The 27,574-nt window shown below is 48.5% G+C and overlaps 1 protein-coding gene and 1 non-coding gene across 4 annotated transcripts in view; both read right to left on the reverse strand.

The window, feature by feature from the left end:
• The window catches only part of arhgap24 (Rho GTPase activating protein 24), a 1,044,996-nt gene that overhangs the window by 345,149 nt on the left and 672,273 nt on the right, over positions 1-27,574 (reverse strand). The window lies entirely within an intron of this gene.
• trnag-gcc lies at positions 15,543-15,613 on the reverse strand. The gene has a single exon. It is a non-coding gene; the product is annotated as a tRNA-Gly (tRNA).

Raw genomic sequence — 27,574 nt, forward strand, 5'->3', positions numbered from 1 at the left:
ACCTTCCTCACAATGCTTTATACCTCAGGGGTTAAGTCACTCTCAGCCCAATATCTTTTCAGCCACGTCACAATAGGTTTGACCGATAAAGACAAAATAAACTCAGAACACCGTTTTTGAAAAAAAAAACTACTCCATGTCATTTATTTTTAAAAGTTAAAAACGATCTGATACTGGGTTTCATGCAAAGGTTCCGCGGCTAAGTTCTGCTGTCATGGTTTATGACATCATATGAACCTCTTGATTGAATTAGTCCCTTGTAACTCAACCCAGTCATCCATCATCTTATATTTACATTAACACAATGTTACTGCATCAGAAATAACCAGAAACATATGACCCATCTTCCATCACAAGTGGCATGTCATGAATATCTGATGTATGTCCCTTTCATAAGAAAGGAAGGAGGTCATTATAATAAGTTCCACCTCAGAGACTGCTGCAACTACTTTCATTTAAAAGCAAACTAAAAGCCCAACTTATCTTTTTGGGAACTTTTTGTGTCAAATTGAACTCGGGTAGTGCCAAATCGCATTGACATTTAAATTTCATCTCTGTCATGGAACCATGACATGTATTGGACATTGTACAACGCTCACACTGAAGGAGATCTTCGGGCACCAATTCGGACATTTCAATTGGCACATGGCAGAAATTTCATTTGAATCCTTACAAGAAAAGCCAGATTGGAAACTTGACTCTCACCACAATGGTGTGCTTTCATAAAGCATATTAACACATTAATACCATTTTAAAATGGTATCCCGATCTTTCGAGCCCCAGACACAGCACCGACCCCCCCCCCCCCAAGCTCCTTCTCAGCTATAAGGGGATTCTCGGGCCCTACACGCATACCCACGCAGGGCAACACCTCGTCCAACGCCCACCACGTGAAAATTACCAGCCTGGCACCCTGGTAGTGTCCCTGTCAGCTGGCAGTCCAATCTGCACACCTTTGTGGTACAAGGCTGGCACCCAGGTGGCACTGACAGAGTGCCCAGGTGGCACCAGCAGTGCCAGGGTGCCACCCTGCCCAGAGTGCAAGCACCTAGGGTCTCCTATCTCCCAGGATACTCCCATGAGTGCCATTCTGTGTGGTCCACATTTGTGGAGACTGGCACTGAACGGAGCTCACCCAGGATCTCCAAGGCATAGTGGTACGATCCCACACATTGGTTAAATCTCAGGAACACATATTAGAGTAAGGCTAGCTGTTTCACTCTAATGTGCAGATTTGCCTAAGGTGATCCTGCCCACAATGGGCGGAATTCACATCACAAGGCGTGCGAGCAGGATAGATCCCGGAAGTGGGATCTCCCGGCATCTACCGACCACCCTGTGCTGCTTTTTGGGCGCAACATGACCAGTAGATCTCACCCTTCTAGTAAACTAGACATTTAGTAACTTGAAAATACTACCTTATTTTGTCTACACGGCACGAGTGAATGAACATTGTCACAGACTCATTGGGTGGGGGGGGGGGAATCTGCCATTGGCACCCTTACTTGTCAGCGGCTGAAGAGGCAGTCAAAGTCACATGTGGGAATCCACATCCTCCCCCCACCACTTGAATCAATGAGCAGAATTTTCTGCTCTCAGAGGTGGCAAGCGTGGCGGTGGGATGGGCAACTAATTAGGCAGGTTGGTGGCACGCCTAAATCCCGCCACCTACCTACCTCTGCCGGAATTAAGTCCTGGGCGGGAAGGCCCATGATTGATCAAAGCACCCCGCCACCAATTAAGACCCTTAAGTGGCCAACTAATAACCACTGAAAGGCCTCCTATCGCCAATGGTGAGATTAATCCAACTGCAGGCGGGCCTGCTGTCCTGTTGTCTGCATGAATAGTACAAGTTCGGCCACCTGTCACTTATTCAAATACTGTTAACATTTCTGATCTAATGCCCTTGTCTTTCCTCCTAGTATATGATGGGCAGCACGGTAGCATTGTGGATAGTACAATCGCTTCACAGCTCCAGGGTCCCAGGTTCGATTCCAGCTTGGGTCACTTTCTGTGCGGAGTCTGCACATCCTCCCCGTGTGTGCGTGGGTTTCCTCCGGGTGCTCTGGTTTCCTCCCACAGGCCAAAGATGTGCAGGTTAGGTGGATTGGCCATGATAAATTGCCCTTAGTGTCCAAAATAGCCCTTAGTGTTGGGTGGGGTTACTGGGTTATGGGGATAGGGTGGAGGTGTTGACCTTGGGTAGGGTGCTCTTTCCAAGAGCTGGTGCAGACTCGATGGGCCGAATGGCCTCCTTCTGCACTGTAAATTCTATGATCTATGATCTATATACTTCATTTTTAGGCACTTATGCTTCAGTGATGTTACAATCCAGTGTTGTTCAATATATTTTCTACTAGTCACATGTGGCTAATTCAGATACCAATAGGTGTGAATAACTTACTTATCAGATGTCCAAAAAATAAATTAATAGATTCTGTTGTTCGTTATATTAACTCAGAATTCACATTTGTATGATACATGCTATATTCAATTGCGACCTACAAAATCTTCTACGAATTCTGCATAGTTCTCTTTTATATTCAATTCCACATGGGGGTGAAATGGACAATATACATTTATGCACTTATTTTATGAAGTATTATTCGAATTACATTGAATATACAGGACAAATCAAGGCCATTCAACCCAACTAGTCTGTTGGTATTTATACTTCACACAAGACTCGTCCATTTCTATCACCCTCAGCTCAACCTTTCACCATATCTTTCCATTTCTTTTTGCATCATGTGCTTGTCTAATTTTCACGCAAAATTATCTCAGCTTTTTGTCTGTACTCTTTTTCGATTCCACTTTCACATTCTAAACAAGCTCTGAGCAAAGAAATATCTCCTTATTTCCCTATCAGAATTAGTATCATAAAAATAACATGCTAGAATCTTTAACATAGTAAAATGTGCCAAGATGCTTCATGGAAGCTTTATCAGACCAAGTTTGACACTAAGTTATATCAGGAGATAAATTTAGGCAGATGACCAAAAACATGATCAAGGAGATAAGTTTCAAGGAAAGTGCCCTTAGTGCAGACTTCAAACAGATCACACTTTTACTGGAGCAAGGTCCATTTCCTGCATGTGCGACCTACAATTTTCAAGAGTAGATGTGAATGGTTGTGAGAGATGGATAAGGTTTGTGGAACTGTCAAGCTATCAAGTTCTTTAAATTCCCTGCCCTTTAAAGTTTAAAAAATAGGCCAGAGATATCTCTGAGTACGATAAAAAAAACAGTGCCTACAGATTCAATAAATGTTTGTTGGCATCATTCTCAGGGTAATCTTTATAGTATTCGGACTGTGGGATGCTTCTGTAACCTATCGTTATCATACTGGAGGGTGCTGTAATTTCATGGTTTGATTGAAAGCCCCAAGAAGTAATTTTGGAAATAGCTGTCCTTGATATGAGCTTCAAATGCAAATGTTTGTTTTGATCAGTGATTAAAAACATGAGGGTATTTATATGTGTTAAATTGGATTTTGTCAAAGTGTATTTTTATATTGTGAAGGCTGCAATAGGTACTTATAACTTTATTTTATTTCAAGATGGCTGCTGAGGTCTGTCCATGGTGGATACTGGGAAAGATGGCATGTAAGGGCAATGGGTGGTGACACTAAGTTGGCATGGGCAATAAGGGATCGTAGGGATGAGTGGGAGGCATAGGTTGGAAAGGAAGATGAGAGGGCATGGGGATGGCTAGAGGGGTCTAATTTGGCATGAAGGATATGAGGGGCCATTGGGGTGGGTAGGGGCTTGGGTTGGCATGGATGTGACATGGGAGTATGTGGGGGGTGAGGGCTAGAGGACCTAATATTCAACCACAGCTGGAACAAAGCACAAAAGCACTGAGACAAACATAGAACATGCAAAGGAGGACTTTTGGCCCATCGTGTCTGCACTGACCCACTTAAGCCCCCACTTCCAGCCTATCCCCAACCCAATAACTTCACCTAACCTTTTTGGACACTAAGGGCAATTTAGCATGGCCAATCCACCTAACCTGCACGTCTTCGGACTATGGGAGGAAACCAGGGGCGCGATTCTCCGCTCTCCAGGCCGGGAGGGCCGCTCTGGCACCCCCCGCGATTCTCCCACCCCCCCAAAATGGCGTGTCGTGTTTTGCGACACGCCGCTCGGAGAATTGCGGGTCACTCCAGGTTTCACGACGGCGTCGGCCGTTGCGGAGAATTCCACCCCAGAACACCCGGAGGAAACCCAGTGAGACACAGGGAGAACGTGCAGACTCCACACAGACAGTGACTCAGCGGGGAATTGAATCTGGGACCCTGGGGCTGTGAAGCCACAGTGCTATCCACTTGTGCTACCATGCCAACCTTTCAATCGGTCTGCCTCAGCACTCGCCAAATTGTTCTGAGAGTAACTGACCAAACCCCAGCATGAAACCTCCCCCCCCCCCCCCCCCCCCCCCCCGGCCTCCCCCCATTCAGAATTAATATTCCAATACTCAGGGCACTCTTTCATGAAGTTCGTACAATGATGATCAGGGACATTTCCTGACTTTGCACACCTGCCTCGGGAGTGAAAATCCAGATGGTAATTACATGATTACAATGTAGGAAAAACAGCATCCAAGTTGCACATGGCATAAAGGACCTTCCCTTAAGAAGCCCACAAAAGAAAAGATTGGGTAGCACGGTAGCATGGTGGTTAGCATAAATGCTTCACAGCTCCAGGATCCCAGGTTCGATTCCCGGCTGGGTCACTGTCTGTGTGGAGTCTGCACGTCCTCCCCGTGTGTGCGTGGGTTTCCTCCGGGTGCTCCGGTTTCCTCCCACAGTCCAAAGATGTGCGGGTTAGGTAGATTGGCCATGATAAATTGCCCGTAGTGTCCTTAAAAGTAAGGTTAGGGGGGGGGTTGTTGGGTTACGGGTATAGGGTGGATACGTGGGTTTGAGTAGGGTGATCATTGCTCGGCACAACATCGAGGGCCGAAGGGCCTGTTCTGTGCTGTACTGTTCTATGTTCTATGTAGCTCATCCACCTGAATCTTAAAGCAGAAGGTGGGTCAAGCTGCACAGTAGCCTACCAGTCAGATAGCTTAGTGTCTCTGCGAGGATCACACGCTTGAGTGATTGGAATGCACTTAGTGATTGCAATGCACTTGAAATGGTTGATGTTTGTAAACATTTGGGTTTCAGCACTTAAGAGTCACTCATCCATGAAGGGAGATGAATTAATAAAGGCTGCAGCTGTTTTGTGGAAGCTGTCAATCATAGCCCACCATGAGTGATGAATGAGTAGCTTGCAGCTACAGGATCTGATGGGTTGAAACAGAGGTCACAGCTGTTCTCCTTCTATGAATGGACACGTGGAGTTTCCAGGTAAGTGTTACAGCTGTATTTTCTTTCACTGGCCCTGTCTGGACTGCTCTCTAGCGTCCAGGCTGGGGTCTCATTTCTGGGGGTAGGGGTCAGTGGGGGGGGGGGGGGTCTTTGGAGAGTCCCTTTAGACAGGGGGCCCCTGTGGGGGGGGGGGGGGGTCCCTCTAGTTAGGGGGTCTGTGTGGGGGGGTTCCTTCTGTGAGGGGGTCCCTGGGGTTTGGCCTCCCTATTAAGGGGGGTCCTGTGGGGGGGGGGGGGGGTTCCCTAGTTAGGGAGACCCTGGGGGGGCTGGTTGTGTCACCACTGTACTTGGGGGAAGGGCGGCACCCAGGCAATCAAGGGATGGGGGCTGCTTTACGATGTGGGAAGAGGGGGAGCTGATTTGTGATGCACTGCCCATTTCTGCATGTTCAGAAAAGTGAAGCTATTGGAATTCAGCTACCCTCCAAATCACACGGCACTTTTTTTATATTTCCCGTGCAGCACAGAACTCTCATGATTCTATTAGTATTGGTGCTGTGACTGTTCAGTACAAACCACAACATGGGAGTGAGGAAGATCAAACAGTGCAGGCAAATGAGAGGCATAAGAACTTGGAAGATACAATTGCAGTTCAAACCATCAGCAATGAGTTGAAGTAGTAAATTACAGTAGGGGATATTTAATTGAACATAATTAAAGCCAAAATCTTTTGGCAAGATCTGATCTGATTATGATGAAGTGTTTGAACAATTATTCTGGGAGTTCAATAGGAGATTTAGACAAACGCTGCTCTGGACTGAAATGGTATGATTAAATACCTGCGGAACAACTATCTAGGCTAACTTATGGTATGCTTCATTGTTCTTCTACTTGGCCTACTTTTAACTTGAATCATTAAGTGAGAAATTAAATTTAATAATCTTGGTACATTTTGTTTCAACACTTTGGGGCTTCATCGCTAGGAGAAGCCATTCTTATTCATAACAATCCCCAAGTATTGAATTATTGGTTTTGTGTCTGGTGCTGTGAGGAAGCAACAAGCAGAGATAAGTCCCTGATAATTACGGGGAGGGGTGAGGGGAGCACAGTTCAACAGATAAAAACTGGAAAGCCTGTGGTGTGGAGGACCTGCACAGATCGACCTCGGTGTAATCCTTTCCCTCTGTTCCACACCCACTAGCTGTAAAGTAGATAGGATGGACAAACACTGGGGTGGAAAACAAGTGCATGGAGACTGTAGCCATGGAGATTTGAGGAAGGTCCTCACCAAATGTGGGAACGGAGGGAGTGAGAGTTTGGGGAATGGAGGAGAAAAGGCAACAGGAGGAGGAAGGAGAGGGAAAATTGGGCTTGGAGTGCACATTGGTGATGGAGGTGGGTTTTTCTGAGATTATGGGAGGCATCTATGATCACAGGGGGGGCTGTGATTGGAGAGAGGGCCTGTGATTGGAGAGGGGGTCTGTGATTGGATAGGATGTCCCTGATTGGACTGGGGGGCATGTGATTGGAGTGGGAGGTCTGTGATTGGAGTGGGGGGGGGGGGGTTGAGGTGTCTGTGATTGGGTTGGGGGGTCTGTGATTGGAGTGGGCATATGTGATTGGAGTGAGGGGTCTGTGATTGGAGAGAGGGGTCTGTAATTGGAGTGGGGGGGTCTGTGATTAGAGAGGGGGTCTGTGATTGGACTAGGATGACTCTGATTGGAGTGGGGGGCCTGTGATTGGAGTGGGGGACCTGTGATTGGAGTGGGGGGCCTGTGATTGGAGTGGGGGGTCTGTGATTGGAGTGGGGGGCCTGTGATTGAAGTGGGGGGGTCTGTGACTGGAGTGGGGGGGTCGAGGGGCCTGTGATTGGAGTGGGGGTCTGTGATTGGAGTGGGGGGCCTGTGATTGAAGTGGGGGGGGTCTGTGATTGGAGTGGGGGGCCTGTGATTGAAGTGGGGGGGACTGTGATTGGAGTGGGGGGGGTCGAGGGGCCTGTGATTGAAGTGGGGGGTCTGTGATTGGAGTGGGGAGTCGGTGATTGGAGTGGGGGGGTCTGCGATTGGAGAGGGGGTCTGTGATTGGACAAGGTTGTCTCTGATTGGAGTGGGGGGCCTGTGATTGGAGTGGGGGGTCTGTGATTGGAGTGGGGGTCTGTGATTGGAGTGGGGGGTCTGTGATTGGCGTGGGGGGTCGAGGGGTCTGTGATTGGAGTGGGGGGGTCAAGGGGTCTGTGATTGGAGTGGGGGGTCTGTGATTGGAGTAGGGGGGTCTGTGATTGGACTAGGATGTCTCTAATTGGAGTGGGGGGCCTGTGATTGAAGTGGGGGGGTCTGTGATTGGAGTGGGGGCGGTCGAGGGGCCTGTGATTGGAGTGGGGGGGTCTGTGATTGGGAGGGGGCCTGTGATTGGACTAGGACGTCTCTGATTGGAGTGGGGGGCCTGTGGTTGAAGTGGGGGGGTCTGTGATTGGAGTGGGGTGGTCGAGGGTCCTGTGTTTGGAGTGGGGGGTCTGTGATTGGAGTGGGGAATCTGTGATTTGAGTGGGGGGGCGATCAAGGGGTCGGTGATTGGAGAGGGGGTCTGTGATTGGACTAGGTTGTCTCTGATTGGAGTGGGGGGCCTGTGATTGGAGTGGGGGTCCTGTGATTCGAGTGGGGAGTCTGTGATTGGAGTGGGGGGTCTGTGATTGGCGTGGGGGGTTGTGATTGGAGAGGGCGTCTGTGATTGGCGTGGGGGGGGGTCGAGGGGTCTGTGATTGGAGTGGGGGGGGTCGAGGGGTCTGTGATTGGTGTGGGGGGTTGTGATTGGAGTATGGGGGTCTGTGATTGGACTAGGATGTCTCTGATTGGAGTGGGAGGGCTGTGATTGGAGTGGGAGGTCTGTGATTGGAGTGCGGGGGGTCGAGGGGTCTGTGATTGGAGTGGGGGGGTCTGTGATTGGAGAGGGGGTCTGTGATTGGACTAGGATGTCTCTGATTGGAGTGGGAGGGCTGTGATTGGAGTGGGAGGTTGTGAATGGAGTGGGGGGTCTGTGATTGGAGTGCGGGATGTCAAGGGGTCTGTGATTGGAGTGGGGAGTTGTGATTGGAGTGGGGGGGTCTGTGATTGGAGTGGGGGGTCTGTGATTGGAGTGGCGGGGGTCGAGGGGCCTGTGCTTGGAGTGGGGGGTCTGTGATTGGAGTGGGGGGCTGTGATTGGAGTGGGAGGTCTGTGATTGGAGTGGCGGGGGTCGAGGGGCCTGTGCTTGGAGTGGGGGGTCTGTGATTGGAGTGGGGGGCTGTGATTGGAGTGGAGGGCTGTGATTGGAGTGGGGGGCTGTGATTGGAATGGGGGGCTGTGATTGGAGTGGGGGGCTGTGATTGGAATGGGGGGCCTGCGATTGGAATGGGAGGTCTGTGATTGGAGTGGGGTGGGTTAAGGGGCCTGTGATTGGAGTGGGGGGGGCGAGGGGTCTGTGATTGGAGTGGGGGGGGGGGGGGCGAGGGGCCTGTGATTGGAGTGGGAGGTCTGTGATTGGAGTGGGGAGTCTGTGATTGGAGTGGGGGGGGGTCGAGGGGTCTGTGATTGGAGTGGGGGGGGGGGGTCTGTGATTGGAGAGGGAGTCTGTGATTGGACTAGGATGTCTCTGATTGGAGTGGGGGTCTGTGATTGGAATGGGGGGGCTGTGATTGGAGTGGGGGTCTGTGATTGGAGTGGGCATCTGTGATTGGAGGGGGGGGTCGAGGGATCTGTGATTGGAGTGGGGGGGTCGAGGGGTCTGTGATTGGAGTGGGGGTCTGTGATTGGAGTAGGGGGGTCTGTGATTGGACTAGGATGTCTCTGATTGGGGTGGGGGGCCTGTGATTGGAGTGGGGAGTTGTGATTGGAGTGGGAGGTCTGTGATTGGACTAGGATGTCTCTGATTGGAGTGGGAGGGCTGTGATTGGAGTGGGGAGTTGTGATTGGAATGGGAGGTCTGTGATTGGAGTGCGGGAGGTCGAGGGGTCTGTGATTGGAAAGGGGGGTCTGTGATTGGAGAGGGGGGCTGTGATTGGACTAGGATGTCTCTGATTGGAGTGGGAGTGCTGTGATTGGAGTGGGGGGTTGTGATTGGAGTGGGAGGTCTGTGATTGGAGTGGGGGGGTCGAGTGGCCTGTGATTGGAGTGGGGGGTCTGTGATTGGAGTAGGGGGATCTATGATTGGAGTGGGGGGGCTGTGATTGGAGTGGGGGGGCTGTGATTGGAGTAGGGGGGGGGTCGAGGGGCCTGTGCTTGGATTGCGGGGTCTGTGATTGGAGTGGGGGGCTGTGATTGGAGTGGGGGGGCTGTGATTGGAGTGGGGGGCTGTGATTGGAGTGGGGGAGGCTGTGATTGGAGTGGGGGAATCTGTGATTGGAGTGGGGGATCTGTGGTTGGAGTAGGGGTCTTTGATGGGTGGTCTCTCTTGTACCTTGTATGATGTCTAATATCAATGACGTGATGTCAGCGTTGGACTGGGGTGAGAACAGTAAGATGTCTTACAACACCAGGTTAAAGTCCAATAGGTTTGTTTTGATTCACTAGCTTTCGGAGCACTGCTCCTTCCTGAGGTGTTGTAAGACTTCTTACTGTGCTCACCTCAGTTCAACGCTGACATCTCCACATCATTGATATCAAACATCATACAAGGTACAAGAGAGACTACCCCATCAAAGGCTTTAGACTCTCCTTTAAATCTATCAACCTATTGCTGGCCTGTCCTCGTATCTCTTTTTGTTTATCTGTTTATGTGACTCAATTCGTAAGAAAAATCTCCTGTGTGGTGCCTCTGAATTCATGGCTTTGATATTAGACTGTAAAAAGTCTTACAACACCAGGTTAAAGTCCAACAGGTTTGTTTTGAATCACTAGCTTTCGGAGCACTGCTCCTTCCTCAGGTGTTGTAATACTTCTTATTGTCTAATATCAAAGCCACGAATACAGAGGGAAAAATGTCTATCAAAAATAGTTTGGGCTGAACAACAATAGCTTGCATTTATAGAGCAGTGTTAACATAGTGAAACTATCTAAGGCACCACACGGGAGTTATCTTACAAATTGAGTCACATAAACAGATAAACAAAAGGAGATAGGAGGACAGGCCAGCAATAGGTTGATAGATTTGAAGGAGAGAGCCTTTATGCTGTTATGACAAACACTCTGGCTGATGGATTCCCGCCGTTCACACCAGTGGGGTCTTCCCACCCACCGCAGGTTTCATGATGGGGAGGGGTGCATTCAACGAGAAATACCGTTGACAATGGCAGGATCAGAAATGCCGCCACTGGCTAATGGTGGGCCACCTTCAAAGTGGGTTGTGCGGAAAAGCCCCCCCATCTGTGTTACCCAACTGTAAGAGTCGCCCTGGGCTGCACCTGCACAGCAATGGCAGCCTGAGCACAGAGGGGCAGCACAGAGGGGGCAGGGAATGTGCCACTCATCCACTTATACAGTGGGGAGCATCCAGTAACGGAAAACAAGGGGTAGTGAAGAAAATGTTTTCCAGTAATCTCATTTGAATCTGCTATCCAACTATACTCTTTGTGATTAATAAAAGCACAAAAATAAATCAAAGTGAAAACACAGCCCCCTGACCTTTCTACTTAGTTAATGTGGTGGGAAAATTGTTGGAATATTTCTGTGCAGTAGCTCCCAATTGCATTAATCCTGACACCCACTGATAAAATGACAACCAGTATGCATGAAGGATTAATGAAGAGGAGCTTTATAATATAGCTCTGCATCAAAATAAATGATTCCACAAGATTAGCAGCAGGTTCCTCAAACGAATGAAGTCGAAGACTCCATTGTCAGAAGAAGTGGACATGTCATGAAGATGGCAATGAATCTTCTCAGTTATTCTACTTCTTGGCCATGGGAACCAGGCGGAAAACACAGAAATCCCTGTTTGTGCAGTTTATCTGGGGCTAACGCCAACCGTCTGCTGAAGCTCTGGCTGGAACCCTCGAGGAAATTCCTGGCCAGAACTTTCGAGAAGAGAAGTGGAACTGATAAATGAATGGTCCATTTCTGTCTTCATTCAGCAGTGACAGATGGTTGCGTCAAAATAAATGGTTGAGACTCAACATTCGAACCGCTAATTGAAAGTGTAGCGAACTGAAAACTTCAATTTGTTACTGTTCCCAGCAAAGACCGCCCTTAATAATATAATAAGAAAACTGTCAGGCTTCTCATAAACAGGGGCGATAAAGAAGCAGGACTATTCAGAGTTCAGTTCAGAGTTGAAACCTGAGGGGGAATACAGTTCACATCTACTTGTCGCCGAATTGTTTTTTGTCTCTGATTAGTAATTACTTGCACTTGTCTTGTTCCTATGATATCGCCAATCAAGCCAAGTAATGAATATGTCAATTATTATTTACTCTTCCAGACAGTGCTCAGTATTTATGTCTGCAGTGTGCTCACAGGAGAGTGCACACAATTAAACAGAGGATTACATTTTATAAGGTAAAACAGACGGGAGGGGAGGTGAGGGAGAGGGAGAGAGGATGGGGGAGGGGAGGGGTGAGGGAGAGAGGAGGGGAGGAGAGGGTAAGAGGAGGGGGAGAGAGAGAGAGAGAAGGAAAAGGTGCGTAGGGAGAGGGTAGGCGAGAGTGGAGGGGGATGAGAGGCAAGACTGGAGGTGAGGGTGAAGGGTAATGGGGAGGTGAGGTGGGAGAAGTGAGGGAGAGGGAAGGGGACAGGGCAGGAGGGAGAGGGGAGAAGAGGGGAGTTGAGGAGAGGGAAGGGGAGGAAGAGAGGAGGGGAGATTACAGGGGAGGAACAGAAGGAGGAGTGGAGGGGAGGGAGGAAAGAGGAGATGGGGAGGGAGAGGAGAGAGAGGGGAGGCAGAGGGGAGGGAGAGCGGAGTGGATATATAGGGCAGGGAGTGGGAAGGAGAGGGATGGGGAGGGATCTGAGAGTGGAAGGGTCGGAAAGGGGAGGTGAGGGGAGGAGCAACCGAAGGAAGGGGGAAGGGCAGGAGAGGGGGAAGAGACTGGAGGGAAAATGTAGGGGGAGAGGAGTGGTGGGGAGGGGAGTGGAGGTTGAGGTGGAGGACAGTGGAATGGTGGGGGAGGAGAGTTGAAGGGGTTTGACTGCAATGGTAGGGGATTATTTCGCATACCTGCCATACTTTGCGATTCTGGGTCCCTCAGTCTGAAGTTGAAGGATACCCCTACCACCCACTAGGCTGCAGGGTCTGCATGGTTGTCTTTCCAGATGGCAAATTTCCTGCCCGCTGCTTGTAGAATTCCAGGTATGCCAGGCCCTTACGTTGCAACTTAAGAGACTCTGGACTAATCTCCGGGGGTCATTACATACCACTCCTAGAGGCAGGACGTTACTAAGAACAATGACTTTCGCTCCATCTTGTTTTTCTCCAGAGTCAAGTCAGGTCTGAACACTGCATTTATGTTACACAAGAGTAAGAATTATGCGAGATCCAAACTGCTTTGCACTGATGTTAAACTACTGAGGGTGGAAATTGCTGGGTCCCTATTTGACTGCTGGAAATGAAGGGGTGTGGCTTCACTGCTTGACAACTTCACACTGTTCACCTCAATCCAAATTGCAGGAATAGGGTCATTTCCATAGTAAGTGTGGGCAAACCAGCCTATAGAGGCACAGCAGAAATGTCTGCACCTAACACTGGAAAGACAATAGGCCATTCAGACATTCAGATGATGGCTGATCCATACCTCAACTCCATTTACCTTCCTTTCCTACCCTTACCCAATGTGGTAAACCACTGTATTGTACTGTTGTATTGTTACATGCCTGGGCTTGTCCCTGCTGGCTCCGAACCACTGTAGTATATAATGTGTATTGTGGTAAACTGCCACTGTATTATATGTAATGTGGTAACCCACTGCCTGCTGGCTCCGCCTCCCCTCGGGCCCGGTATAAAGGTGGCTGGTCTCCGCCGCTGCCTCAGTTCGGGATCCAAGGCCAGGAGGCTTTCTGTTTAGTTTATTAAAGCCTCAGTTACGTTCACTACTCGTCGTGTGTTCATTGATGGCATATCACCCAACAATGTCATGTTGACGTAGTGGTAATGTCACTTGACTAATAATCTGGAGGCCCATGGCAACGCTCTGGGGACATGGATTCAGATGGCAGCTGGTGGAAGTTAAATTCAATGAATAAGTCTGGAATATAAAGCTGGTCTAAGTTATGGTATTTGTGACAACTACCATCGATTATTGCTGGTTTGCTAATGTTCTTTAGGGAAGGAAAGCTTCCATTCTTACCAGGTCTAGCCTCCATGTGACTACAGACTCACAGCCCTCTGAAATGGCCTAGCCAGACACTCAGTTCAAGGGCAATTCGGGGTGCACAACAAATGCTGGTCTTGCCATGGGTGGGTGGCATGGTAGCACAGTGGTTAGTACTGTTGCTTCACAGGGCCAGGGTCCCAGGTCCGATTCTCGGCTTGGGTCACTGTCTGAGCGGAGTCTGCACGTTCTCCCTGTGTCTGCGCGGGTTTCCTGTGGGTGCTCCGGTTTCCTCCCACAAGTCCCGAAAGTTGTGCTTATTAGGTGAATTGGACATTCTGAATTCTCCTTCAGTGTACCTGAACAGGCACCAGAATGAAGTAACTAGGGGATTTTCATAGCAACTTCATTGCAGTGTTAATGTAAGCTACTTGTGACAATAAAGATTATAAGATTATAAACGGCCACATGCCATCAATGAATAATTACAATGCTCTAGAAAGTAAAACTCAAAAGTTTAAAAGTGACAATTAAAAAAGGATGCACTTTGACATATTTTTGCTTCGGCACGTGCTTTAGAATTACATTTCTGGCTGTCTCATATTCCTCAGTATAACACAAAACATGTCTTAGCTCACTTCAAGAGAAGTTTGGATTTCTATATTTTCCTTATTAACAACAGAAAAATGTACAGTGTCTTACAACAAAGCATCACCAAATCTGCAACTTTCCAGGCATAAAATGGAAATAATAAATTAATTAACCGAAAACAGAATGTTAGGCATGCAATTCCAACAAAGGGTTGTTTAATAAATTCAATCATAACTTCTTTCTTCTGAATATTAATAAGGAGGACAAATTCAGCCTAAGGTAATGCCATCTTGGATCCTTTCATTAAACAACATTAATTGGAACTCAAACAGGTGATTTTAACCCTGTCTGCAAGGCAATTAAAATCTTCTTAATTAAAATCACCTCAGAGACTTGCTGACTGACTGGCGGCCTGCTCTCTTCTCGCAGACTTCCATTTGAACCTGTTCATACCAGCAGGTGGAAATCATCAAGATCTCTCTTTAAATATTCAGATACGGCTCTGTGGATGTATTTGGGACCATCTGCTAGATTAACCACTGAATGAGTGAGCCTGTGTGGATTTCCCATCACATAAAGTTCAAGGGCAGAAGGAGGTCATAAAGTAGCCCAAACAGGCTTATCATAAACATTACTTTACCTTCCTCATTCAGTCACGAGGTGCAAGATGGTGTGGCCCTCCCCAAAAGAGCTCCCAACATATTACCGTCGTGCCAGATGCCCTTCCTTCGACCGTACCTGTGGTGTGCTGCTAGCCAACATTCTGGCCTTACCTACCGTATCCCATCAGTTACTGGTGGACAACGGGACATGGAGATTGCAGAAGGGGCACAGGAGATATGATCAGGATAATTTATCATACTCATCCCTTCACCCCACCACTTTACCCCTCCCCCCACTCTACCACATAATCCCCACCCCAGTTAAAATCAGGGACAAAGCAATCTTTCTTTTTAAGAGCACGCTTAACATGAAGCATAATTTCTATTTTTTCACCTTTATAGTCACTCGGGAAAAGCATTGAACCAAATGTTCTGAGTAGATCATAGACCATAGAATTCATAGTGCAGAAGTAGGCCATTCGACCCATCGAGTCTGCACCGGCTCCTGGAAAGAGCACCCTACCCAAGCTTAACACCTCCACCCTATCCCCATAACCCAGTAACCCCACCCAACACTAAGGGCAATTTTGAACACTAAGGGCAATTTATCATGTCCAATCCACCTAACTTGCACATCTTTGGACTGTGGGAGGAAACCGGAGCACGCGGATGAAACCCACGCACACACGGGGAGGATGTGCAGACTCCGCACAGACAGTGACCCAAGCCAGAATCGAACCTGGGACCCTGGACCTGTGAAGCGATTGTGCTATCCACAATGCTACCGTGCTGCCCAACAATTAAACACCAGCCAGCTTTGCATTGGCCGGGAATCGAACCCGGGCCTCCCGCGTGGCAGGCAAGAATTCTACCACTGAACCACCAAAGCTACACCTTAGTAGAGTAGAACCCTCACAAGCTCCAACCCTCTCCTGCTGTAGCAAAGTGAGATTGACGAGCATAGAGAAGCAACAGTATCTGTAAATGTTGATGATAATCGATAGGATGAAGGTTGGCCACCAATGTTGCTTTTAGCTGAGTTGCCAGCAACAATTTGCTGAGTACGATGCTATTGCAATGTGTAAACTGGGATCCACCCTCACTTCAACCAAAAACAGTTAGATTTCCTTAGCATCCATCTTGCCACTTTGTCGCTTTACACGCTGTGATTTCAATCTTAGAATAATACGGCACAGAAGGACACCATTGGCCCAGTGGGCCAATAATGGCTCTTAAAAAGGGTAACCAATTAGTTGCGTGCCTGTAATCTTTCCCCATGGTACTATACTTTTTCCATTCAATAAATTATCCAATTTTCTTTTGAAACTTCCTACTGAATCTGCTTTAACCATTTCAGGAATTTGACCATTCCAGATCACAACAATTTACTGCAAAAAATACTTTTCCTCATGTCACCTCTCTTTTTTTAACAATTACCTTAGGGCCTGGTGCATAGAACATTGAACATGAACATAGAACATATAACATACAGTGCAGAAGGAGGCCATTCGACCCATCGAGTCTGCACCGACCCATTTAAGCCCCCACTTCCACCCTATCCTTGTAACCCAATAACCCCTCCTAACCTTTGTGGTCACTAAGGGCAATTTACCATGGCCAATCCATCTAACCCGCATGTTTTTGGACTGTGGGAAGAAATCAGAGCACCCGGTAGAAACCCACGCAGACACGGGGAGAACGTGCAGACTCTGCACAGACAGTGACCCAATGGGGAATTGACCCTGGGACCCTGGCGCTGTGAAGCCACAGTGCTATCTACTTGTGCTACCGTGCTGCCCATAGAGTCAGGACATTTCCCAATGTGGATGTGGAAAGATTGTTTCCTCTCGTGCGAGATGTGGAGAATATTGTTCTCTCAGAGGGTCATGAGACTTTGCAACTCTCTTCCTCCAGAGGCGGCGGAAGCAGAGTCTTTGAATATTTTGAACGCAGAAGTAGATAGATTCTTGAGAAGCAAATGGGTGAAAGGTTATCGGGGTTTGGCATGAATGTGGGATTGATGTTACAATCGGATCAGCCATAATCTTATTGAATGGCAAAGCAGGCTCAAGGGGCCGAGTGGCCTACCCCGCTTCTACTCTGTGTGTTCCCATGGCAGTTTCACCAGTCGGCGCTGCTTTTAGGTGTTACTTTGGCCAGAATTTTATCAGTGCGTGAGGCCTCAACGATGAGCCTGAAAACCTGTGGGGTGCAGGGACTAGGGGCAGCCCTGCTTTGGCCATTTGTGAGAGCGCCGGCTGCACTTCCCAACCATCCTGCAACAAACTGGGATCCTCCCTCACTTCAACCGTGGGGCAGCACGGTAGCATTGTGGATAGCACAATTGCTTCACAGCTCCAGGGTCCCAGGTTCGATTCCGGCTTGGGTCACTGTCTGTGCAGAGTCTGCACGTCCTCCCCGTGTGTGCGTGGGTTTCCTCCGGGTGCTCCGGTTTCCTCCCACAGTCCAAAGATGTGCAGGTTAGGTGGATTGGCCATGATAAATTGCCCTTAGTGTCCAAAATTGCCCTTACTGTTGGGTGGGGTTACTGGGTTATGAGGGTAGGATGTTGACCTCGGGTAGGGTGCTCTTTCCAAGAGCCGGTGCAGACTCGATGGGCTGAGTGGCCCCCTTCTGCACTGTAAATTCTATGAAATCTGTTTACTTTAAAAGATGGGCACCTGTTCCCAGGAGCTGCTCACTAATTGGAGACCTGGCAACGAAGCAGCATCACCGGGAGCTTTGACCACTGCTGAAACTGCGAGTAGAAGAGATGATATAGCAGGCTGCCCTCCCAAGCGGGTAAGTGAGATCTGGCAGCCCTGAGACCTGTAAGAGGGTGGGGCAGGCAGTGGGATTCACCACAGGGCAGCCATTGCTGTCGGGGAACCTCCATGGGCCAAAGTATGTCCCAATAGAAGAGCCCTCCTGAGCCCACAAGGAGGTTGCCAGAGTTCACTGGCTGGTCTTCCCATGCAGCGGAGGGCCCACCCGCTGCTGGTAAAATGTCGATGGAGGTGGGAGTGGCCCTCAGCTGGCTACTTAAGTGGCTCAATTTAAAAAAAACATTTAGAGTACCCAATTATTTTTTTTATTGTCCGAAGGGGCAATTTAGCGTGGCCAATCCACCTAACCTGCACGTCTTTGGGCTGTGGGGGTGAAACCCACGCAGACATGGGGAGAATGCGCAAACTCCACACGGACAGTGACCCGGGGCCTGGATTCGAACCCAGGTACTCAGCACCACAGTCCCAGTGCTAACCTCTGCGCCACATGCCTTGGCTCAATTAACCTCTGGTTAGGAGGGCCATCCTCAAATCTTCCCCACCTCTGGTAATATGGCACAGCTGCGGGAGGATGACAGGCACCTCACCTGCTCATCTTCCCTCACTATTTTGCAACCCCCATCCTGACTAATTGTCTCCCAGCCCATCCCAAAGGGCTGCTAAATTCCAGCCCGCTGTGTGAATAGAAATCACGGGCAACATGGGCCTCTGATTGCTGGATGTTGCCAGCAGTCAAGCTGGGACAGAATTAATGGCCACTTAAAAGGATAAAAGCAAAGATTTGTTCCAAGATAGCCCAGCTCATTTTTAACAGGAAATCTGGACAAAAAAATAATTTCATGAAAATATTGGAATCTGACATGAGTGTAACATTGGTGACATTGACAAGATTTCTCCGGCCATTGCAATTAACTTTTCCTGCCGGCAGCACACCCCGACCCGTGGGTTTCCCGGCAGCGTAGGGTGGCTTTAATGGGAAATCCCATTGACAAGCAGTGGGATTTGAGAATCCTGCCTCCAGCAAACGGCACGTCTGCCGAGAAACACGCGGTTAGGGGACCGGAGAATCCAGCCCACTGTCAGTGTTATCTAGAAAGCAAAGTCAACAGTGTAGTGGCACAGGACTGGCTTAGTAATGGGTTGGCTCTATCAGGTTGTCACCACATTTTTAGGAATTCCTGGTTCTGCTCCTGGCTTGCTCTTCTACTTTCTTCACTTAACCAGGGTTAATTTTGTGCTTGATGGTAATGCAGAGTGAGGAATACACCAGGAATATGAAGTTACAGATTGTGGTTGAATACATTTCTGCTGCTGCTGATGACACTCAGTGCCTCATGGATGCCATGAACTGCTTGATCTGATTCTATCCCAAATAGTATGGTCATAATGCCACACAACAAAATGGAAGGTGCATTCAATGTGAAGATGAGCTTTGTCTCCAAAACGACTTTGCAATTGTCACTCCTAACAATACTGTCATCGACAGAGGCAGCTCTGACAGGCAGATTGTTGAAGATGAGATCAAGCTGATTTTTATTGGTTCATTCATTCCTTGCCACAAACCCTGTCTGACAATTATGTTCTTCAGCACTCGGCCATAGAACATAGAACAGTACAGCACAGAACAGGCCCTTCGGCCCTCGATGTTGTGCCGAGCAATGATCACCCCACTCAAACCCACGTATCCACCCTATACCCGTAACCCAACAACCCCCCCTTAACCTTACTTTTTAGGACACTACGGGAAATTTAGCATAGCCAATCCACCTAATCCGCACATCTTTGGACTGTGGGAGGAAACCGGAGCACCCGGAGGAAACCCACGCACACACGGGGAGGACGTGCAGACTCCGCACAGACAGTGACCCAGCCGGGAATCGAACCTGGGACCCTGGAGCTGTGAAGCATTTATGCTAACCACCATGCTACCGTGCTGCCATGGATGGTGCTAGTGAGACTCTCTTGGTGAAGTACATTGACGTCCCTGATCCAGAGTACATTCCTTGTCCTTACCACACTCACTGCTTCTTCCAAATGGTATTCAACCTGAATGAGTCTAGATACATCAGCAGAGGAAGGAAGATGGTGTTAATGTCAAAGATTTCCTTGCCCATGTGGACCTGAAGCCAAAAGACCTCTTGGGGCCAGGAATAAACGTTGAGGACTCACAGGCCCCAAGCTTGCTGCTCACTTCAAGTTAATATCTGACCTATGTTCTTTGATTTTTGAATTTTCACTTTCTGACAATTAGATATATACAGTCTCTAGGACAAAGCAGCCCTTCCACAAAGGTTCAATCCCTCTACCACCGATGAGCAGTGGCATGTACCATCTACAAGATGCACTGCAGGAACTCGCCAAGGTTCCTCAGGCAGCATCTTCCAAACGCACGACCACTTCCATCTAGAAGGTTAAGAGCAGCAGATACATGGGAACCCCACCACCTGGAGGTTCCTCTCCAAGTCACTAACCATCCTGACTTGGAAATATATCGTCATTCCTTCACTGTCGCTGGGGCAACATCCTGGAACTTCCTCCCTAACAGCACTGTGGGTGTACCTACACCTCGGAGACTGCAGTGGTTCAAGAAGGCAATTCACGGGCAGCACGGTGGTGCAGTGGGTTAGCACTGCTGCCGCACGGCGCCGAGGTCCCAGGTTCGATCCCAGCTCTGGGTCACTGTCCGTGTGGAGTTTGCACATTCTCAATGTGTTTGCATGGGTTTCACCCCCACAACCCAAAGATGTGCAGGGTAGGTGGATTGGCCACACTAATTGTCCCTTAATTGGAAAAAATGAATTGGGTCCTCTAAATTTATTTTTAAAAAAGAAGGCAACTCACCACCACCTTCTGAAGGGCAACTAAGGATGGGTAATAAATGCTGGCCTAACCAACGACGCCCACATCCCATAAATTAATTTTAATAAAACCTCTGTCCATGTTGCTTGGCGGCCTATTTATTTCTCCATCTCACCTCTGGACAGCAAAATCTAGCCCTAAGTTTCCTTCCTAAAGGTCATTAATGGACAAGTTGTGATTTTTATGACAATCTGATAGCGTTATGGGTATCACTGAGACTAGCATTTTACTGTGATCTATTTCATTAACTGGATACAAATTCACAAACTGCTGTGGTGGGATTTGAACTCATGTCTCGTGATTATTAGTCCAGCTTTCTGGACGATTAGTCCAATAACATAATCACGATGCTACCACAAAGGTTTTCCCATGCTCTCATTTGCCTCTTTCAAAATGATTGAAACATTTGTTTAGGGTTCAGTATGCTCAATATAGAATTCGTGTCACGGAAAGTCAATTCAACCGCGCAGCTTCAAGGGGGATTTTAGTCTTGAAATTGAGTCTTTGTTGAATCTATTTTTGAATTCCACGACTGGAAATTTATTCATCATCGTTCGAAATATGCTCTTCAGCTGCTGCATTCTGATTTGAGTAATGGCGTCAGAATCATGTGTCCGAGAAAAACAACTCACGTAAGGAAAGACTAGTGGACTCTTTCACAAATATCCTATCGTGAGTTTTCCAAAGCAACGATTCTCTGAGTCACAATACAAGCAAAATAAATTATTTATTAGTCATTGCCATAGTGCTACAAAGGTCTTTCTTTCACTGGAGCAGACTGTCTCAGAATTAGCAAATCTGTTTTCTTATTTTTTAACGGGATGTGGGCTAGACTGGCAAGGCCAGCATTCATTGCCCATCCCTAATTGTACTTCAGAAGGTGTTGTTGGGCCATCCTCTTGAAGTGCTGCAGTGCATGAGGAGTAGCCACATCCACATTGCTGCTAGATCGTTCTCGGATTTTGACTCGGCAACAGTGAAGGAACAGCGATATATTTCCAAATCAAGCTGGTGTGCGGCTTGGAAGGGTACTTGCAGGTGGTGGCGTTCCCATCCATCTGCTGCCCTTATCCTTCTAGGTGGTAGAGGTCATAAGTTAGGAAGGTGCTGTCAAAATAGTCTTGGTGAGTTTTTGCAATGCATCTTGTAGAATAAATGCTACACACTGCTGCCACTGCATGCCAATGGTGGAGGGAGGGAATCTTTAAGGTGATGGAATGGGTGTCAATCAAGCAGGTTTCTTGGTCCTTGATGGTGTCAAACACCTTGAGTCTTGATGGAGCTGCACTCATCCAGGCAAGTGGGGAGCATTCCATGACACTTCCGACTTGTGCTTTGTAGCTGGTGGACAGGCTTTGGGGAGTCTGGGGAAGATACTCACCACGGGACTCCTAACTTCTGACCTGCTGTGCTGCCCACAGTATTTATATGGCTAGTCCAGTTCAGTTTCTGGTCAATGATAACCTCTAGGATGTTGATAGTGGGTGATTCAGCAATGATAATGCCATTGAATGTCAAGCGGAGTTGGCTGAATTATCTCTTGTTATAAATGGTCATAGCCTGGCACTCGTGTGTCTCAAATATTACTTACCATCTGAATGTTGTCTGGGTCTTGCTGTAAGTGGACATGGACTGCTTCAGTATCTCAGGAGTTGCAAGTGGTGCTAAACATTGTGAGTGAACATCCCCACCTGTGATCTTAATAGAGAGAAGGAAAGGCAGCACGGTGGCACAGTAGATTAGCCCTGCTGCCTCATGGCGCCGAGGTCCCAGGATCGATTCCGGCTCTGGGTCACTGTCCGTATGGAGTTTGCACATTCTTCCCATGTTTGCATGGATCTCGCCCCCACAACTCCAAGATGTGCAGGCTAGGTGGATTGGCCACGCTAAATTGCCCCTTAATTGGAAAAAATGAATTGGGTACTCTAAATTTACCAAATAAAATGAAATAAAAATAATAGAGAAGGCCATTAATGGAGCAGCTGAAGGTGGTTCGGCCAAGAACACTACCCTGAGAAACTCTTGTAGTGATGTCCGAGGATCTCCGAGAACCGCAACTATCTTCCTTTGTGAAAGGTATGACTGCAACCAGTAGAGAGTTTCCCCCCGATCCCCATTGACTCCAGTTGGCTAGGATTCTGATGCCAAACACACTCAAATGCAACTTGATGTCAGAGGCAGTCACTCTCACCTTACCTTTGGAGTTCAGCTCTTATTTTCAGGTTTGAACTAAGCCTGTAACGAGGTCAAGAACTGAGTTGCCTTGGCGGAAGTGAGCATCAGTGAGCAAGTTATTGCAAACCAAGTATCATTTGATAATAATGTTGATGACACTTTATATCACTTAACTGATGATCAAGAGTAGACAGATGGGGTGGGAATTGGGCAAGGTGGATTGTCCTGCTGTTTGTGAACTGGACATACCTGGGCAATTTTCCACATTGCCGTGTAGATGCCAGTGTTGTAGCTGTACTGGAACAGCTTGGCTAGGGGCACAGCTAGTTCTGGGGAACAAGTCTTCAGTACTGTTGCTCTAATATTGTCAGGGCCCATAGCCATTGCGGTATCCAGTGTCTTCAGCTGCACATTGATCTCATGCTGGATGAATCAAATTGGCCGAAGACTAGCATCTGTGATGCTGATGCTCTCCAGAGGAAGCCGATCGATATTAATCATCAACAAAGCAGTGCTGGCTGAAGATTGATGCAAATGCTTCAGCCTTGTTTTTTGCACTGATCTGCTACGTTCGCCATCAAAGAGGATGGGGATATTTATGGAACCTCCTCCCCCAGTGAGTTGTTTAATTGCCCACCATCATTCATAACTGAACGTGCAGGACTGTAGAACTCAGATCAAATCCGTTGGTTGTGGAATCGTTTAGCTCAGACTTTTACTTGCTACTTTCGCTGCTTGGCATGCACGCTGTTCAGTGTTAAAGCCTCACCAGGTTGACATCTCAGTTTTAGGTATACCTGATGCAGCTCCGGGCATACCCTCATGGACTCTTCACTGAATTAAGGTTGATCCTATGGTGGAGGGGTGGAATGCCAGCCCAGGAGGTAAAGGTTGTGGTAGAGTACAATTCTGTTTCTGATGATGGCCCACAGCACCTCATGGATGCCTAGTCTTGAGTTGCTGTGTCTTTTTGAAATCTATCCCAGTTAGCATAGTTGTAGTGCCAAACAACATGATGGAGTGCATCCCCACTGTGATGATGGGACTTTGTCTCCACAAGGATTGTGCGGTGGTCACTTCTACCAATAATGTCATGGACAGATGCATCTGTGGCATCTCCTGCCTCCCCACCCCACTGAAACATTGTTTCTGAAATGAGTTTTCATTGCCTAAATTTTTAGGTTGCTGAGAGCTCTGAAGAATGGGTGGGGACCACATTTCCATGAACCCTATTTTTGCTTGTTAGTGTTGATTGGTATAAGGTGGGACTTCCATCTTTCATTCAGGAGGAAGTCCTACCTCAGATTGGTCAGCAGCTCTCCAGTGCCTCGAGGCACAGCCCTGCAGTGATGGAAAAGGTACAGCAGGGAGCTCCCAGACACTGCGCTCCAGGATAAAAACAGAAAATTATGGAAAATCGCAGCAGGTCTGGTACCATCTGTGGAGGGAGAAAAAGAGTTGACATTTCAAGTGAAAAAGAGTCATAAAGATGTGAAACATTAACACTGGCCGGGATTCACCCTTACCCGGCAGAGCGGGGAGTCCCGGCGTGTCGGAGTGGCATGAACCACTCCGGCGTCGGGCCGCTCCAAAGGTGCGGAGATCCGCACCTTTAGGGGCCAAGCCCTCACATTGAGGGGCTAAGCCCGCGCCGGAGTGGTTCCCGCTCCACCGGCTGGCATGAACGGCCTTTGGCACCACGCCAGCCGGGGCCAAAAGGAGTTCGCTGGCCGGCGTAAGTTTGCGCATGCGCCGGAGCATCAGTGGCTGCTGACATCATACCGGCGCATGCGCAGGAGAGGGGGTCAAATGGGCAAACTTGGTGAAGACCATGGCGAAGGCGGAAGAAAAAGTGCCCCCATGGCACAGGCCCCCCCGCCAATCGGTGAGCCCGATTGCGGGCCAGGCCACCGTGGGGGCACCCCCTGGGGTCAGATCGACCCGCGTCCCCCCCCCCCAGGACCCCGGAGCCCGCTCGCGCCGCCAATCCCGGTCAGGTAGGTGGGTTAATCCACGCCGGCGGGAGAGGCCTGTGAGCGGCGGGACTTCAGCCCATCGCGGGCCAGAGAATCGCCACGGGGGGCCCGTCGACCGGTGCGGGGGGCCCGCCGACCGGCGCGGCGTGATTCCCGCCCCCGCCGAATCTCGGGGGGCGGAGAATTCGGGACACAGCGGGGGCGGGATTGACGCCGGCCCCGGGCGATTCTCCTACCTCCCAGGGGGTTGGAGAATCCCGCCCACTATCTCTCTCTCTCTCTCTCTGCCGGACCTGTTGAATGTTTCGAGCATTTTCTGTTTTTGTCTCATATTTGCAGCATCCGCATTATTTTGCTTTTATTAAGCCCTGGGAACAAGTTAAGTTGCAGGGATTCTGGGATGGGGAGGAGAGGGGAAGCCTGCGGATAGGCTCACAAGGGGGAAGATCGGGGTCTTGGTAGATAGGTCAGCAGGAGAGGGAGGTCATCAAACCTTCTGGGGAGGGAGCTCCCAGTCAGAAGGGACCCACTTCCCACCTGAGATCCAACCACTTTAATTTCCACAATTCCCCCCCATGTGTTGTCATCCTAAAAATTGAGGCTGGGGTGGGACAGCCCTTAAATAGCAACTAATTGCCCACTTAAGGGCCTCAATTGGAGAAAGCGCTGGCTCCCTGTCCGAGGTACTGCCCACCCCAGCATGAAATTGCTGCAAGTTCAGGGTGGACGGGATCCCAGAGGGAATTCTACCCATGCAATTCCGTGCTTTCCCTCCACCCAGGAGAAATATCCGATGGGAGTTAATGCTTCAGATCTGAGATCCGTCGTCTGCTTATTTCCAAAAATTTCTGGATTCATTTTCGGTTCCCAACATCTGCTGTATTTTGCTTTTGGACAAACGTAATCTGTCCCTGGAGGTCTAATTGTTTTGCCCCAATTCAGGTGCCTGGGACTTGCATTTCATTTACGACAAAATTATTGATTTTACTTTGGACATCTTTGTTTGCAGAGGACACTTTGCTCATGACTTCCTTTCTGAATACTTGGAGAGAGATTCCATGAAGGATATTTACTATTTTGTGCTCATTATCACTTTCATCACGTGTTAATTTGAATCTTCTATGGTTTCACCTTGAGTCTGACTGCCCTCGCGATTATGGAACTGATAGCTTTTTCTCTTGTTACTGTTTGCCCATTTGATCACCTGTTAGCATGTTTCTGTAATTAACGTTTATTTCTGTCTGCCAAAGTTTCTTTTGATATTTGATATAAAAATAAGTGCTCCTAAGACTGTTAGAAAACTAACTAGGGTGAATTACCATAGAATCCCTACAGTGCAGAAGGAAGACATTCGGCCCATTGAGTCTGCACGGACCCTCTGAAAGAGCACACTACACAGACCCACTCCCCCGCCCCAATCCTGTAACCCCATAACCCAGCTGACCTGCACATCCCTGGACGCTAAGAGGAAATTATAGCATGGCCAATCCACGTAACCTGCACATCTTTGGACTGTGGGAGGAAACCGGAGTACCCGGAGGAACCCACGTGGATCCGAAACAGACACCTAAGGCCGGAATTGAACCCAGCTTCTTGGTGCAATGCTAACTACTCAGCCACCGTGCAGTAATTACTGAGCTTGACATGTGGGGCTGACTCGACACAGGAAGTGAAATGATCAATTTGAGGAGATGTTGACAGGATTGGATTGATACTCTGGGGAGCGGTTTCTCCCGATCTTCACTGTAATTTTGGCGGAAGAGTAATTCCAGGAAAATGGGTAATTGATTCCTCTGGATCTTCTGCAGCTCTGCCTCCAGTTATATTGGGAGAACCTTCACGGAAATTCGAGCCCCCACATGTTAGATCACCTTCCTCATAAGGTGGAGAATGAGACAGGTTTCGGACAGTCGCGGATGGCATGATGAGTTAGGGACTCAGCCACTGTTAAGGCCAGAGTTACCCAAACTTTAAGGGCCTCGTTTAAATCCTAATTAGTGCAGTGGCACGCTAAGTCAGTATCTGTTTTGTGTGCCTGTCATTTCCCACACTCCAAATGACCCTTGGCCTCACTTTTCCATATTAGAAAAGTTTGAGAAGTTACACTTCTCCACACGACTTCCACCTCAAGTGTTTTTCCAGTGACACAAAGTGGACACAGGCCAGGATTCTCTGGCCTTGGCGCGATGGTTTCCCTGCGCTAGATGCAACAAGCCATTCAAATCCCCCGTTGACCTCGGCAGGACCAGACAATCCCATCAGTGGGAGGGGCTGGAAAATCCCACCCACAGTTTTAAAGTTTTGACCCTACCAAAGAACTGCCGAGCTTCCAGTGTGGCTGCCTTGTATTTAAGATGTGATTGCTGTCGATATTTATCTGGTTACACTGCAGGAACTGTGAATTGCCTTGGGAACCATTTCCGAAAACCGGCAAGATCCGAATCTGGCCGACTCAGTCCTGAGGCTGAGGTTTCAAAACATTCCATTCGTTAAAACACAATGAACCCCAGTTGCATTATTTCCATCACCCTACACAGATGGAAGTACTCCTGCCTCCGTGCTTCTAGGTGAATAAAGTAGTTAAAAACCGTAAAAGAAAACCTGCTGTTGCACTCATTGGAATACAAAAAGTGATGTAGATATAACACGTTTAATCAGCAAAAGAAACAACTTCATAAGGGAGTGAAGTATTATTATTGTCACTTCCCATGGACTGTAAACTGAGAATGATGTCAGAAACCCATTGTACACAGAGTGAGTGGAGGGGATTGTGACAAAAGTTGATTTCCAGATCGGAGGGTTCATTATTATTAAAAAGTCTCCTATGGAATGATGGACAACGTAATGACAAAGAAGCAATTTAATTAGAGGGTTCAGAGGGAACCTCATGCAGCCCTTCTGGTTTCTGAGTGCAGCCCGTGAGACATTGTGTTGACCGTTGCCCTGACTCACAGGGTTGCCATATTCTCCTAATCTGCATCTGCGTCATTTTCCTTCCTACCAATGCCAACATAAACAAGGGCAAGTGAAGTGAAGTGCCTGCTGATTGCTCAC

The sequence above is a fragment of the Scyliorhinus canicula genome, chromosome 3 (assembly GCF_902713615.1).
Source record: "Scyliorhinus canicula chromosome 3, sScyCan1.1, whole genome shotgun sequence".
NCBI lineage: Eukaryota > Metazoa > Chordata > Chondrichthyes > Carcharhiniformes > Scyliorhinidae > Scyliorhinus > Scyliorhinus canicula.